This window comes from Triticum aestivum, chromosome 3D (assembly GCF_018294505.1).
Source record: "Triticum aestivum cultivar Chinese Spring chromosome 3D, IWGSC CS RefSeq v2.1, whole genome shotgun sequence".
In the NCBI taxonomy this organism is placed as follows: domain Eukaryota; kingdom Viridiplantae; phylum Streptophyta; class Magnoliopsida; order Poales; family Poaceae; genus Triticum; species Triticum aestivum.
This window is the reverse complement of record NC_057802.1, coordinates 372,201,215-372,214,741: the sequence shown is the minus strand read 5'-3', so window position 1 is coordinate 372,214,741 and position 13,527 is coordinate 372,201,215.

Sequence of the window (13,527 nt, the reverse complement as noted above, 5' to 3'; positions counted from 1 at the left end):
AAACCACTTGTCATTTCCTTCTGCTCCTCGTTGGTTTCGACACTCTTACTTATCAAAAAGAGCTACAATTGATCCCCTATATTTGTGGGACATCAAGGCTATTTTCTGGCGCTATTGACGGGGAGTGAAGCGCCTTTGGTAAGTGGAATTTGGTAATGAAACATTTATATAGTGTGCTGAAATTTATTGTCACTTGTTACTATGGAAAACAATCCTTTGAGGGGTTTGTTCGGGGTATCTTCACCTCGACCGGAACCACAATTAGTTACCCCTCAACCTACTGCACCACTGAAAATATTGAAAATGAAATTCCTTCGGGTATGATAGAACAACTGCTAGCTAATCCTTATGCAGGAGATGGAACCGAACATCCTGATATGCACTTGATATATGTAGAACAAATTTGTGGATTGTTCAAGCTTGCAGGTTTACCCAGGGATGAAGTTATTAAGAAGGTTTTCCCTTTAACTTTCAAGGGAAAAGCATTGGCATGGTATAAGCTACGCGATGATATTGGATCTCGGAATTGGAATCGTTTGAAATTGGAGTTCCACCAAAAAAATTATCCTATGCATCTAGTTCATCATGATCGGAATTATATATAATTTTTGGACTCGTGAAGGAGAAAGTATCACTCTAGCTTGGGGGAGGCTTAAGTCAATGTTATATTCATGCCCCAATCATGAGCTCTCAGGAGAAATTATTATCCAGAATTTTTATGCTCGGCTTTCTCGTAATGATGAAACCATGCTTGATACTTCTTGTGCTGGTTCTTTTATGAACAAGACTATTGAATTCCGGTGGGATCTTTTGGAAATAATTAAATGCAACTCTGAAGATTGGGAACTCGACGAAGGTAAAGATTCAGGTATTAAGCTTAAGTATGATTGTGTTAAATATTTTATGGATACCGATGCTTTTCAAAAGTTTAGCACTAAATATGGACTTGACTGTGAGATTGTAGCTTCCTTCTGTGAATCATTTGCTACTCATTATGATCTCCCTAAAGAGAAGTGGTTTAAATATCACCCACCTATTAAAGAATAAATCAAAGAACAAGTACCAGTTAAAGAAGAAACTATACTTTACAATGTTGATGCAGTTGTTCCTTCTGCTTATATTGAGAAACCACCTTTTCCTGTTAGGATAAAGGAACATGCTAAAGTTTCAACTGTGGTTAACAAAAGCTATATTAGAACACCTAAACCTGATGAACAAATCAAAGTAGAACCTAGTATTGCTATGGTTAAAGATCTCTTGGAAGAAGATATAGATGGGCATGTTATTTACTTCTGTGAAGAAGCTGCTAGAATTGCCAAACCTAATAAAAAGGATAAACATAGACATGTCGTTGGCATGCCCGTCATCTCAGTTAAAATAGGAGATCACTATTATCATGGTTTATGTGACATAGTGCTAGTGTGAGTGCTATTCCTTACACCTTATATCAAGAAATTATGAATGACATAGCACCCGCAGAGATAGAAGACATAGATGTTACTATTAAACTTGCTAATAGAGACATTATATCACCAATTGGGATTGTTAGAGATGTTGAAGTCTTGTGTGGGAAAATAAAATACCCTACTGATTTTCTTGTTCTCGGTTCCCCACAGGATAACTTTTGTCCCATTATCTTTGGTAGACCTTTCTTGAACACTGTTAATGCTAAAATAGATTGTGAGGAACAAACTGTCGATGTTAGGTTTGGTGATGAGTCTCATATGTTTAATTTTTTCAAGTTTAGTAGAAAACTTCATAAAAAGAATTGCCTAGTAAAGATGAATTAATTGGTCTTGCTTCTATTGCTGTGCCTCCTACTGATCCACTAGAACAATATTTGCTAGACCATGAAAATGATTTACATATGCATGAAAGAATTGAAATAGATAAGCTTTTGTTTGAACAACGTCCTCTGCTTAAACACAATTTGCCTATTGAAACTCTAGGAGGTCCTCCTCCACCTTAAGGTGATCCGGTGTTTAAATTAAAAAAATTGCCAGACACTTTGAAATATTCTTATCTTGATGAAAAGAAGATATATCTTGTTATTATTAGTGCTAACCTTTCAGAACATGAAGAATAAAGATGATTGAAAGTTATATTTAAGCACCGAGCTGCTATTGGATATACTCTTGATGATTTAAAGGGCATTTGTCCCACTCTATGTCAGCACAAAATTAATATGGAACCCGAAGCTAAAACCGTTGTTGTTTTTTGACTGGAAACTGTGAGGCAACAGCCCCACAGTATTTTATTAAAGCTCAACCACCAAAACACAGAAGGTTCTGGAAAATGAACTAGGGGGGACTACTTACCTCTTTACCTATGTACATATTTACAGGTAAATATACATAAATACATGGAGCCGAGTAGGGCAAAGAATTGATCCAGTGCAGCAACAAAGGTTTTATTCTAGACTTGAATCTGTGGGACAACAGAGTAACATCATGGATGAAGTTTCTCCTCCATGCTGCAAATGTGGGCCTTTCGTGTCTGAAGATTCTGCCATTCCTGAGCAGCCATACATTCCATGTTGCGAGATAAACTACCTCTTTGAAGAAAGGTTGTCCAAAACTCATCCTTGCAGCAATTAAACACTGAGTTGGGGATAAACCAGCTAACCACTGAATGTGCAAGTAGTTCCAGACTCTTGTGCTGAATTGACATGTGAAGAAAAGGTGGTCTCTGTCCTCATTAGCATGGGCATAGCATAAGGGGCAAGTGTTGTCCTCCTGAGGCGATCGCCAGTGCCTCCTGACCAGTAAATCTATGGTATTGAGTCTATCATTGAGCATTAGCCACGCAAAAACCTTTATCTTCATGCTCGCCCTACTTTCCCAAATCCATTTGGCTGGTGTATCAGTGGGTAGGTGAGAATGCATCACTGTATAATAATTCTTGGCAGAAAAAGTTCCTTTGCCAGATGTCCAGGACCAAGAATCATTGATCCCACTACAAAAAAAAGACACATCCGTAAAATTTTGGGCCGAACGAAAAAAAAATCTGTCATACATATGACACTTCTATGACGATAATTGTGACAAAACCCGGTATCATCATAGATGTGGTGGGATCCTACTTCTATGACAAAAAATCATGACAGAAAATGGGCTTTTCGTCCTGGGCGGGCCGGAGACGCAGTTGCATGACATTCTTTGGGCCTTCCATGATGGAAAAAACCGTGGTAGAAGCGAGGGCGAGGAAAATTTCGGGGAGTTCCCGGTTACGGTGGGAGGTCGGGTTTCGAGCGATGCGCATTTCTCTCGTACACGTACGCGCGTGTGTGCGAGGCGTTGGCTCTAGCTGAACCCGAGCGAGGCGTTGGGCTCTAACTGAACCCGAGCGATTGCACTGCAGGCTACGCGTTGCTGAACCAGAGCGATCAATCGATGGTTGTTAACTGAACCCGATCGAGCGATTCCTTCGCTACTGCTGCTAACTGAAGCCGATCGATGCTGCCTCTGGGATGAACAGTGAGCGTTGCGGGGGGGGGGGGGGTTGGATGAACAGTGAGCGGTGGCATTGCCTCTGGATGAACAGGACCCGTGGTGTGGTGGAGGGCTGGATGAACAGTAGACGGTGGAGGGGTGCCCATGGAGGGGTGGTTGAACAGGACCCCGTGGTGTGGAGGGCTGGATGAACAGTAGACGGTGGAGAGGTGCCCGTGGAGGGGTGGTTGAACAAGACCCCGTGGTGTGGAGGGCTGGATGAACAGTAGACGGTGGAGGGGTGCCCGTGGAGGGGAGGTTGAACAGTAGCCGGTGGAGTACCGCGCGGTGGAGGCTGGATGAACAGGAGCCCATGGAGGCTGGATGAACAGGAGCCCATGGAGGCTGGAGGAGGTCGACGGTAGCCCGTGGAGGCTGGAGGAGGTCGACGGTGGAGATGAACAGTATCCCGTGGAGTCCCGTTTTGCGGCACGCCACACCCCTCCCGATGAACAGGACCCCCGTTTCGACCATAGGAGGTCCGTTTCGTCCGTTTTGCGGTACGCCACACCCCTCCCGATCAACAGGACCACCTTTTCTACCGTAGGATGTCTGTTTCCTCCGTTTTGTGGTATGCCACACCCCTCCCGATCAACAGGACCCCCATTTCGACCGTAGGAGGTCGGTTTCCTCCGTTTTGCGGTACGCCACACCCCTCCCGATCAACAGGACCCCTGTTTCGACCGTAGGAGGTCCGTTTTTGGTACGCCACACTCCTCCCGATCAACAGGGCCCCCGTTTTGACCGTAGGAGGTCCGTTTCCTCCGTTTTGTGGTACGCCACACCCCTCCCCATGAACACGACGCATTCCGTTGCCTTCCCATGAACACGACGCATTCCGTTGCCTCCCCATGAACACGACGACGACGCTGTTTCTCCGTTCCGACCCAGCCATGTACACGAGCCCTGGCCGTACATATGCGCGAGTAGGCGTTCGAGACCCCGCCCGTATGTACACATACGTGGCCATATTTTCTTTCTTGCACCCTGGCCGCTGTACGTACGTGTACATGCTACATGCGCGCCTCTACTACGACACGTACGCGCCTCTACTACGACACGTGCGCGCCTCTACATCCACCAGTATATATGTACGTACATGTTCGCGACCAGAATGACAATGCTACGTACGCTTCGACCAGGTGGGTCCCGACTGTCAGGCACTTCCTTGCCTGCGAAGATGTAGCTGGTGGGTCCCAGCAGTCAGAGGGGCGAATCGTTTTTTTTGCCCGAACGCACTTCCTTGCGTGCGAAGATGTAGCTGGTGGGTCCCAGCAGTCAGGGGGAAACATTTTTTTCGCGAAATACAGTGGCCCGTCCGGTGGGTCCCAGCTGTCAGGTGGAGGAATAATTATTTTCCGCGTAATAAGGAGGCACTTCCTTGCTGCGGCCGTGGACCCAGCTGTCAGCCTCTCCACATACAGTCCACGTCCGATGGAAGTCGTTCCTTGACCACATTGACCACGCCGCGCTGAGAGCACCAGGGCGGTGGACGATGGCGAGGCCTAGGAGGGGACGACGGGGAGCTGGGGAAGACGCGGTAGTGGAAGCCCGCGCGGAGTGGAGTTCCAGGGTTCACAGGTTCGGCTGCGGTGTGAGGCTGCCGTCGCCGCAGGGCCTGGCCAGCGGGGGGAATTGTAGGGGGCGGTGAGGCCTCCGCGGCAGCACAGCCGGCCACGGGAGGCAGGAGCATGCGGCACGACCGGCGCTGCTTTGGGCGGCTGGAGCAAGAAGACCAGAGGTTGAAGAAGCACTACGGCCGTTGGATGGACATCGTACAGTCACTGGAGCTAGAATCGTTCATATTGACTAAAGTTGACAAAGGCCCCCGTCCCAGTCAACTTAGTAGGCCCACAAGTCAGCCTCCCACCATGGTGGGTCCCAGCTAGCAGGGGGAGTATTCATTTTTTTGTCCGTAATAAGGAGGCACTTCCTTGCGTGCGAAGATATAGCTGGTGCGTCCGAGCTGTCAGCGGCGGTAAGTTTTTTTCACGAAATACAGAGGCCCTTTCGGTGGGTCCCTGATGTCAGGTGGAGGAATCATTATTTTGCGCGTAATAAGGAGGCATTTCCTTGCGTGCGGCCGTGGACCCAGCTGTCGGCCTCTCCACGTACAGTCCACTTCAGATGCATGTCGGTCGTTGACCACGTTGACCAGGCCGCGCCGAGAGCACCAGGGCGGTGGACGACGGCGAGGCCTAGGAAGGGAACGACACGGAGGCAGGGAAGACTCGGCAGTTGTTTCCCACGCGGAGGGGAGTACGACTGTACGAGGGTTTACTGGTTCGTCTGCCGTCGCCGGAGAATAACAGCAGGTGTGGGTGAGTAGAGGGATGGCTAGGCCAGCGATGGGAGTACGGTGGGGCGGTGAGGCCTGCGCGGCAGCAGAGCCGGCCGCGGGGAGGAGGGAGCAGGCAGTCCCGCCGGCGCTTGTTTGAGCGGCTGGAGCAGGAAGAGCAGAGATTGAAGAAGCACGACGGCCGTTGGATGGCCATCCAACAGTCACTGCTTGTGCGTCAACCTTTTTTTAGGAAAGCCTCAAATCTGTGGAAAACAGCATACAGCCCATCTGCCATTATTTCTAATAATTTACAGCCCATTTGCTAATTATTAAGGTTTTTTTGGAGCCCATATTCTTTTTGTTAGCATTACAGCCCATATTGTGGCCACGGTTAAAAAATTATACGAAATTTTGCATATTTCGGTGCGGTCCGAACTGTTTTTAATCCCGAAATTTCGACTCACATTCAAACTGATTTTAAAAATAAATGTATATCAATATAAAATCCAACAAATTCTCCACGCATAAAAATTAATGTAATTTAAAATCTCGAAATGAAAAAAAGATATTTGAAACTAATTGCCGGTTTGATGTGTTTTAAAAATGTACAACCCATTTCTCATTACTGATGGGCCATTTTCTCGGCCAGCCGAATGAAAGCTCTCCTCGTCTTGAAAGATTTGCAGCCCAACAGGCCTGACAAAGCGACTTACTTGGCAAATCACAAAAAAACTGGGCTGTGGCCGTGGACCCAGCTGTCAGCCTCTCCACGTACAGTACTCTTCCGATGGAAGTCGTTCCTTGACCATGTTGACCACGCCGCGCGGAGAGCACCACGGCGGTGGACGACGGCGAGGCCTAGGAAGGGGACGACGCGGAGCCGGGGAAGACGCGGCAGTGGAAGCCCGCGCGGAGAGGAGTACGAGGGTTCACTGGTTCGGCTGCGGTGTGAGGCTGCCGTCGCCGCAGGGCCTGGCCAGCGGTGGGAATAGTAGGGGGCGATGAGGCCTCCGCGGCAGCACAGCCGGCCACGGGAGGCAGGAGCATGCGGCACGACCGGCGCTGCTTTGGGCGGCTGGAGCAAGAAGACCAGAGGTTGAAGAAGCACTACGGCCGTTGGATGGACATCGTACGGTCACTGGAGCTAGAATCGTTCATATTGACTAAGTTGACAAAGCCCTTCGTCCCCGTCAACTTAGTAGGCCCACAAGTCAGCCTCCCACCAAGGTGGGTCCCAGCTAGCCGGGGGAGTATTCATTTTTTTGTGCGTAATAAGGAGGCACTTCCGGTGGGTCTGAGCTGACAGCGGGGGGAACGTTTTTTTCGCAAATATGGTGGCCCGTCAGGTGGGTCCCAGCAGTCAGGGGGCAAACATTTTTTTCGCAAAATACGGTGGCCCGTCCAGTGGGTCCCTGCTGTCAGTTGGAGGAATCATTATTTTCCGCGTAATAAGGAGGCACTTACTTGCTGCGGCCGTGGACCCAGCTGAGACTCTCCACGTACAGTATACTTCCGATGGAAGTCGTTCCTTGACCACGTTGACCTCGCCGCGTTCCGTTGCATGCATGCGTCCATGGGCGTGGTGCGTCCCCACTGTCAGCCTCTCACGTACAGTCATCTTCCGATGACTCTCGGTTGTTGACCACGTTGACCACACCGTGCCGAGCGCACCCAGACTGGAACGACCCGGAGATGGGGAAGACGGGGCAGTGGAGTCGCAGATGGAGAGGAGTGGGAAACTTCACTGGTTCGGGTGCGCGGCAGCACAGCCGCGGTGCCGCCCACGGGAGACAGGAGCAAGAACAGAGGTTGAAGAAGGAGCACGACTGTTGGATTAACATCCAACGGTCCAGCTGCTAGAATCATTTGTTGATTAAGTTGACAAAGCCGTGCGTACACGTCCGCTTAGTAGGCCCACAAGTCAGTCACCAAATCTGACGGGTCCCAGCTGTCAACGGGATGAATAATTTTTTTCGCAAAACAAGGAGGCACTTCCTTCCGTGCGAAGATACAGCCGGTGGGTCCCAGCTGTCAGGTGGAGAAATAATTTTTTCGCAAAACAAGGAGGTCCCTCCTGTAGCTGGTTCGAATCCAAACCTAGACTATGACTATATATGGTGCTATGCTACTCTGCAAGTAATGAAACTGACATATCCAACGTTCGCTTCTCCTCTTCTCTACTTACTCTGCCTAGCATCAGAAGCTCTGGCCGCAGCAACCATGTCCGCTGGCTGCTCGTCCACCTGCTCTTCAGCAGGCAACAACCAGATATGCGCCAAGTCGCCACCCGTACCATCGCCTGTGGGTCTCATCACACCCCCGCCGGCACGCGCACCGCAGCCGATTGCTCATCGCAACCCGCTGCCGTTGGTGTGGTGCCACTGCTGCAAATCACGCAGAGTCATCCGTCGCGTCTCAACCACAATCCGCAACCCTGGCCGAGTCTTCTACAAATGCCTGAATCATGGGGTAATAATATGTTTAAGTGTTGTTCTGCTGCTTTCAGTTGCTGATTTTTTTAATAGTTTGGTTGATGATCTTCCAATTTGATTCGTGCAGAAAAGGGAAGATTCGTGTGATTTGTATTTCTGGGAAGTTGCTGATGTGGGGGAATGCAACTACGCTGATTATTTGGTTAGCCGAGGAATCCCAATACCAGCAGGTTGGGGTGTTGGACAAGTAACTGAAGGAACGGCAGAAGAGGAAGATGCAGAGCAGAAGGTTAAAGATGCAGTTCCTCTGATCATGGCCAAGCAACAGCTGCTGAACGGCCTTGACAGCAATGAGGAGATGAAAGAGCTTGTGAAGATAATGGGCAAAATCGATGTGCTCTGTAGGATGATTGTCTCTTTATTTGCAGTGTATGTAGCACTCGTGATGTATTCAGTGGCTACGACATGAGCACTTTGCTGAAACTAGTAATGAATGAAACCTGTGTAGCAGGCTGGGCGTAGTGTTGTGAACATCTAATGATTTCTATTAACGGAAATCAGGGGGTATCCCCTTTTGCTCATATAAATAAATAAATAGCAGAGGCCCTGTCGGGTCAGCTTTGTTCTCATTCGAAGACGTCGAGCAAATTGCAGTCCAACAGCAAACTATGTCATCAAATTCAAGTTTCACAGCCAAATATGAGTACAACTAAACAACAATGTCATCATGTTTTAGTTGTCATACAATCACCAAACACAAATCAGCATACATAACAAGTGATGTTCTCACAGCAAAATACTAAACAACATGTTCATCAGGTTTCAGTTGTCATAGCAAACACAATTTCACATAGTAGATAAAAAACGTCTTCTGACAGGCAAATACGACAAAAGCAATGTAATCATCATCCGCAGCAGCAGCGTCAACATCTTCGCCATGTGTATCAGTCTGAATCGTAATTCCCCACGGTGTCATCTTCTTCTTCGTCCTCAACGTCCTCGAACGTTGGCTTCTTCTTGATCAACTCTTGTATGTCCACAGCACGACAGGCAATCTTTTCGCCGGCGTCATTGACGTGATGGTTCTCAAAGATATTAGGAACATCTGTGTTATCTTGTACATCAGGAGCAGTGTAAGCATCATCTTGTTGTGCAACTTCATTAAACGAATTCCTCTGCTCAAACCTTTGCAATACTCTCCAGTCATCGCTACGTGCAAATGTGTCTTCCAAGAAAATATCTGTGTTGCTTGATTTGCCAAAATAAAAGGCTCGTTGGTCTGGTACGCCGCCTTGACATTGATGGATTTGAAATAATCATCAGCTCTGGGTTTTGCGATCCTGGAAAACAGGTTATACCAACGACAGCACAACAGAACCACACACCAATGATCCTCGAAACTGGAGATATACTGCAACTGAACAATGTCTGTTATGTTAGCATACATTTCAGTTGTCTCTTTGTCATACGTATCCGTGCTCATGATGGCACTGTTTTGTGTCTTCCTGCCTTCGTCTCGTGCAAGGGTGTTGTAGCGCACATCTCCAACAACGCAAGATTCATAATGTCTTACCCGAGTATCAGGACCCATTGCTAGTGAGTAAAGGGCATCATCAACTGCCTGCCCATCCTCCCGCATCTTCTTAACCTATGGTTAGAAAATAGACAAGCTGATCATCTTATGTACTCAATATATTAAAAAAACTGACAGTGCACTTCAAAAGCTTACATGGTTCTTGAACCATTTCGCAAATCCTGCCATAACCAGTTTGTCAATGTTTCTTGGATTTTGCGGCAGTAACTCCTCTTTGTAGATGCTGCACAACATAGTGATCGCGTCAAACATCTAAATATATAAGAATGTGCTGCAAGTTTAGTAGATTACGATGTATAAGCTGCAGTACTGCACTTACTTGATATAAGGTAGTATCTCAGGACAGTTATTCAACACATACCAAACCATTTTGTCCAAATCTTTAGGTTTGTCCTCTTGTCGACTCTTCCCTGTAACTCGAACAGAATAATCGAAAACATTGAGCCCGGGATTGTCTTCACCCACCTCTTTGCTAAGCTGATCAGCTGTTTCAATGTATTTTGAGCAGAATGTCAACGCTTCTGTAGCAATGTAGGCCTCTGCAATGGAACCCTCGGGTCTAGCTCTGTTCCTAACATAGCCCTTGAAAGTGCCTAGCCGCCTTTCAATAGGGTACATCCAGCCATACTGTACTGGACCTCTAAGTAGTGCCTCATCAGGTAGATGAACAGCCAAATGCACCATCACATCAAAGAAGGCTGGAGGATATATCTTCTCAAGGTCGCATAGGATAGTTGGTATCTTGTCTCTAAGACGCTCCAAAGCATCTATCCTGATATTCCTACTGCAGAGTTCCCTGAAGAATTGTCCCAACTCTGCAACTGCTCTGTATAAGTCAGGGCGGCCCAATCCTCTAAGGATAACAGGTAAAACCCTTTGAAGTAGGACGTGGCAGTCATGAGTTTTCAACCCTTGTACCTTGTTTCCATCTGCACTGACTCTCCTTTCAGGGTTGGAAGCAAATCCATGTGGGAATCTCACACGTGACAGGACCTCGCAGAATTCTTTTCTTTTTACCTTGTCCAAGACGTACACAGCTGGTGCCATATCCCGTGGTTTACCTTCATCTTGCACCTGCAAATCCTTTCTGATACCCAGGTGTGTCAAATCAATCCTAGATTTTAAGGTATCTTTCGTCTTGCCTTCAATATTAAGAAGTGTGCCGATAATGCTGTCACATATATTTTTCTCGATGTGCATCACATCAAGATTATGCCGCAGATCCAAATCTTTCCAATACTCCAAGTCCCACAAAGTGGACCTGCGGGTAAACAATAATCTCTCTTCTACCCTGCCACGCTTCCTTTTCCCGCTACCATTACCAGGATGGTTTCCTGGTGTAATATGCCTGACCTTCTCTAATTCCACTTGCAACTCATCGGCGGTGAGCCTCTTTGGCGCATCACGGTTTTCATGCTTTGCATTGAACACATGTCTTCGGTATTTTCTAGGATGCGGCTTGTCCTTGGCAAGGAAACGGCGGTGTCCAATGTAACAGATCTTGCTAAGTATTGCGTATGACAGCGGATTCCTGTCACAGCGAACACATGCATTGTAACCATGTGTCGTTCGCCCTGACATAGTGCCCAAAGCCGGATAATCATGGATGCACCAAATTATAACAGCACGCAGAAAGAAATCAGCTGGTGGGCTGCTATATAGGTCTCGAGTGAGAACACCCTTCCATAGCTGTTGAAGTTCCTCCACAAGAGGCTCCATGAACAAATCAAAATCCTTTCCAGGACTTTTTGGACCTGGGATGAGCAAGGCCATCATGTAGTTTGATTCTTTGGTGCAGACATTTGGAGGCATGTTGTAAGGGATAACAAGCACTGGCCACATGCTATATGTGGCGCTCTGGTGGCCAAATGGGTTAAATCCATCTGAAGCTAAGCCAAGTCTAATGTGTCTCGGGTCAGCAGCAAACTCTTTGTGTTTATCATTGAAGCTTTTCCACTCACTACCATGAGATGGATGGCTCATTACATTCTGATCTCTGTACTCCTGGTTCCTAGAATGCCACAGTACATCCTCTCTTGTTTCAGCATCATGAAACAACCTCTGCAATCTTGGTATAATTGGAAAATGTCTCAGAACATTATGAGGAATCCTCTTCACAGCATCGCCATCTTTCCATCTTGATGATTTGCATTTCGGGCATTCACTTAAGTTGCCATAATCCTTCCGGAACAGAACACAATTATTCTTACAAACATGGATCATATCATATCCAATTCCAACTGCACGAAGGAAATTCTTCATTTACTGTAGGTGTGTGGCAGCTCAGACGCATCTGGGAAAGATTCGCGGAAAGCAGCCAACATCGCATCGAATGATTTGTTGGTCATCTGCTCAGATGTCTTCACCTGAAGAAAGGTGACCATAGCCGAGAATACTGACAGCTTATTTCCTGGGGTGACAGCAACGTTGCATTGTTCCAACATGCGGGCCCACCGTTTTTCTTCTGCAGGTGAAAGTTCACCGAATGCACGAGCATTTCGTAGCATTATTTCAATGTTGGTCAAACTCACTAGCTCCGCCACCACCACCTCCTCCTCCTCTTCCACCTGAGCATCAGGCAAATCAGGATGGTGATCTGCTGCTTCCACGTAGTCAATAACATTGACGTTCACAGCTTCACCATGATGAACCCACCTAGTATATGTGACCGACATCCCATACAAGTGTAGATGATTTTGCACAGTTGACTGGGGTCTTGTTACTGAATTCATACAACTGCTACACGGGCAGAGCACATCTGATTTCGGACCACCGTACTCAGCTCTGATAAAGTTTATGAAGTTTTCAACCCCCTCGACATATGCAGCGGAGAATCTTCGAGCAGAACTTATCCAAGTCCTGTCCATCTGTTAGACATACAAATTAGTTCTTCTACTAGATATTACAGGAAAAACATATATGCTTTTTTATGAAGTCCAGAAAAAAATACCTAGGTCGATGTCTAAAGCTATGGCAAGATATTTGGACGAGCAGATCTAAGTAACGAAATATATGTAAAGCTAATTCAGCAAACAGATTTGAGTGCCAAATTATGGCAGGCTGTTTCAGCAGTCAATGAGGCCGAGCACACAGCCATCGAACTATCGAAGGCCATCGCAGCAACAAAGATCGAGTATAAAACGGTGTAGAGCTATTTCACCTAACAGATTGGCTACTAGACCATGGCAATCTACGTCACAATAAATATATGGCAGGATATTTTAGCAACTAATCGGCCTTGGCATGCCATCTCAGCTAAGCAGATTGAGTGCAGAACAGGGCAAGGAAGCTTCTTAAGCAGAGCATATTGACAGTAAACTACTTCGGCAAACAGTGAGATTAACAGCGTCTATCAGCTAACATTCAGCGCTACACCGACATGAACGGGGCCTCAGTCTAGAATGCGCGTACCGTGGGAGAAGCTGACCGCCGTGCGTCTCCACACGAACGTCGCCAGCGGTGGCGGCGCTGACCGCCGTGCGCCTCCACAAGAACGTAGCCAGAGGTGGCGGCGCGGCTAGAGGACGGCAGTCTACGAGAGCGTACTGTGGGAGCGAGAGGATCGCCGAACCGCGGCGCCGACGTATCGGCGCGGCGGGGAGGGCGGCTTTGGCGGAGCGAATGGAGTGGAGGGGGACAGGGGGAGGGGGTTTGGGGAATATTATTGGCTAGTTGGCTGAAGGGCGGTTGAATCGGATTTGGAGGGAATTTTTGGGTGTGGGGGGGGGA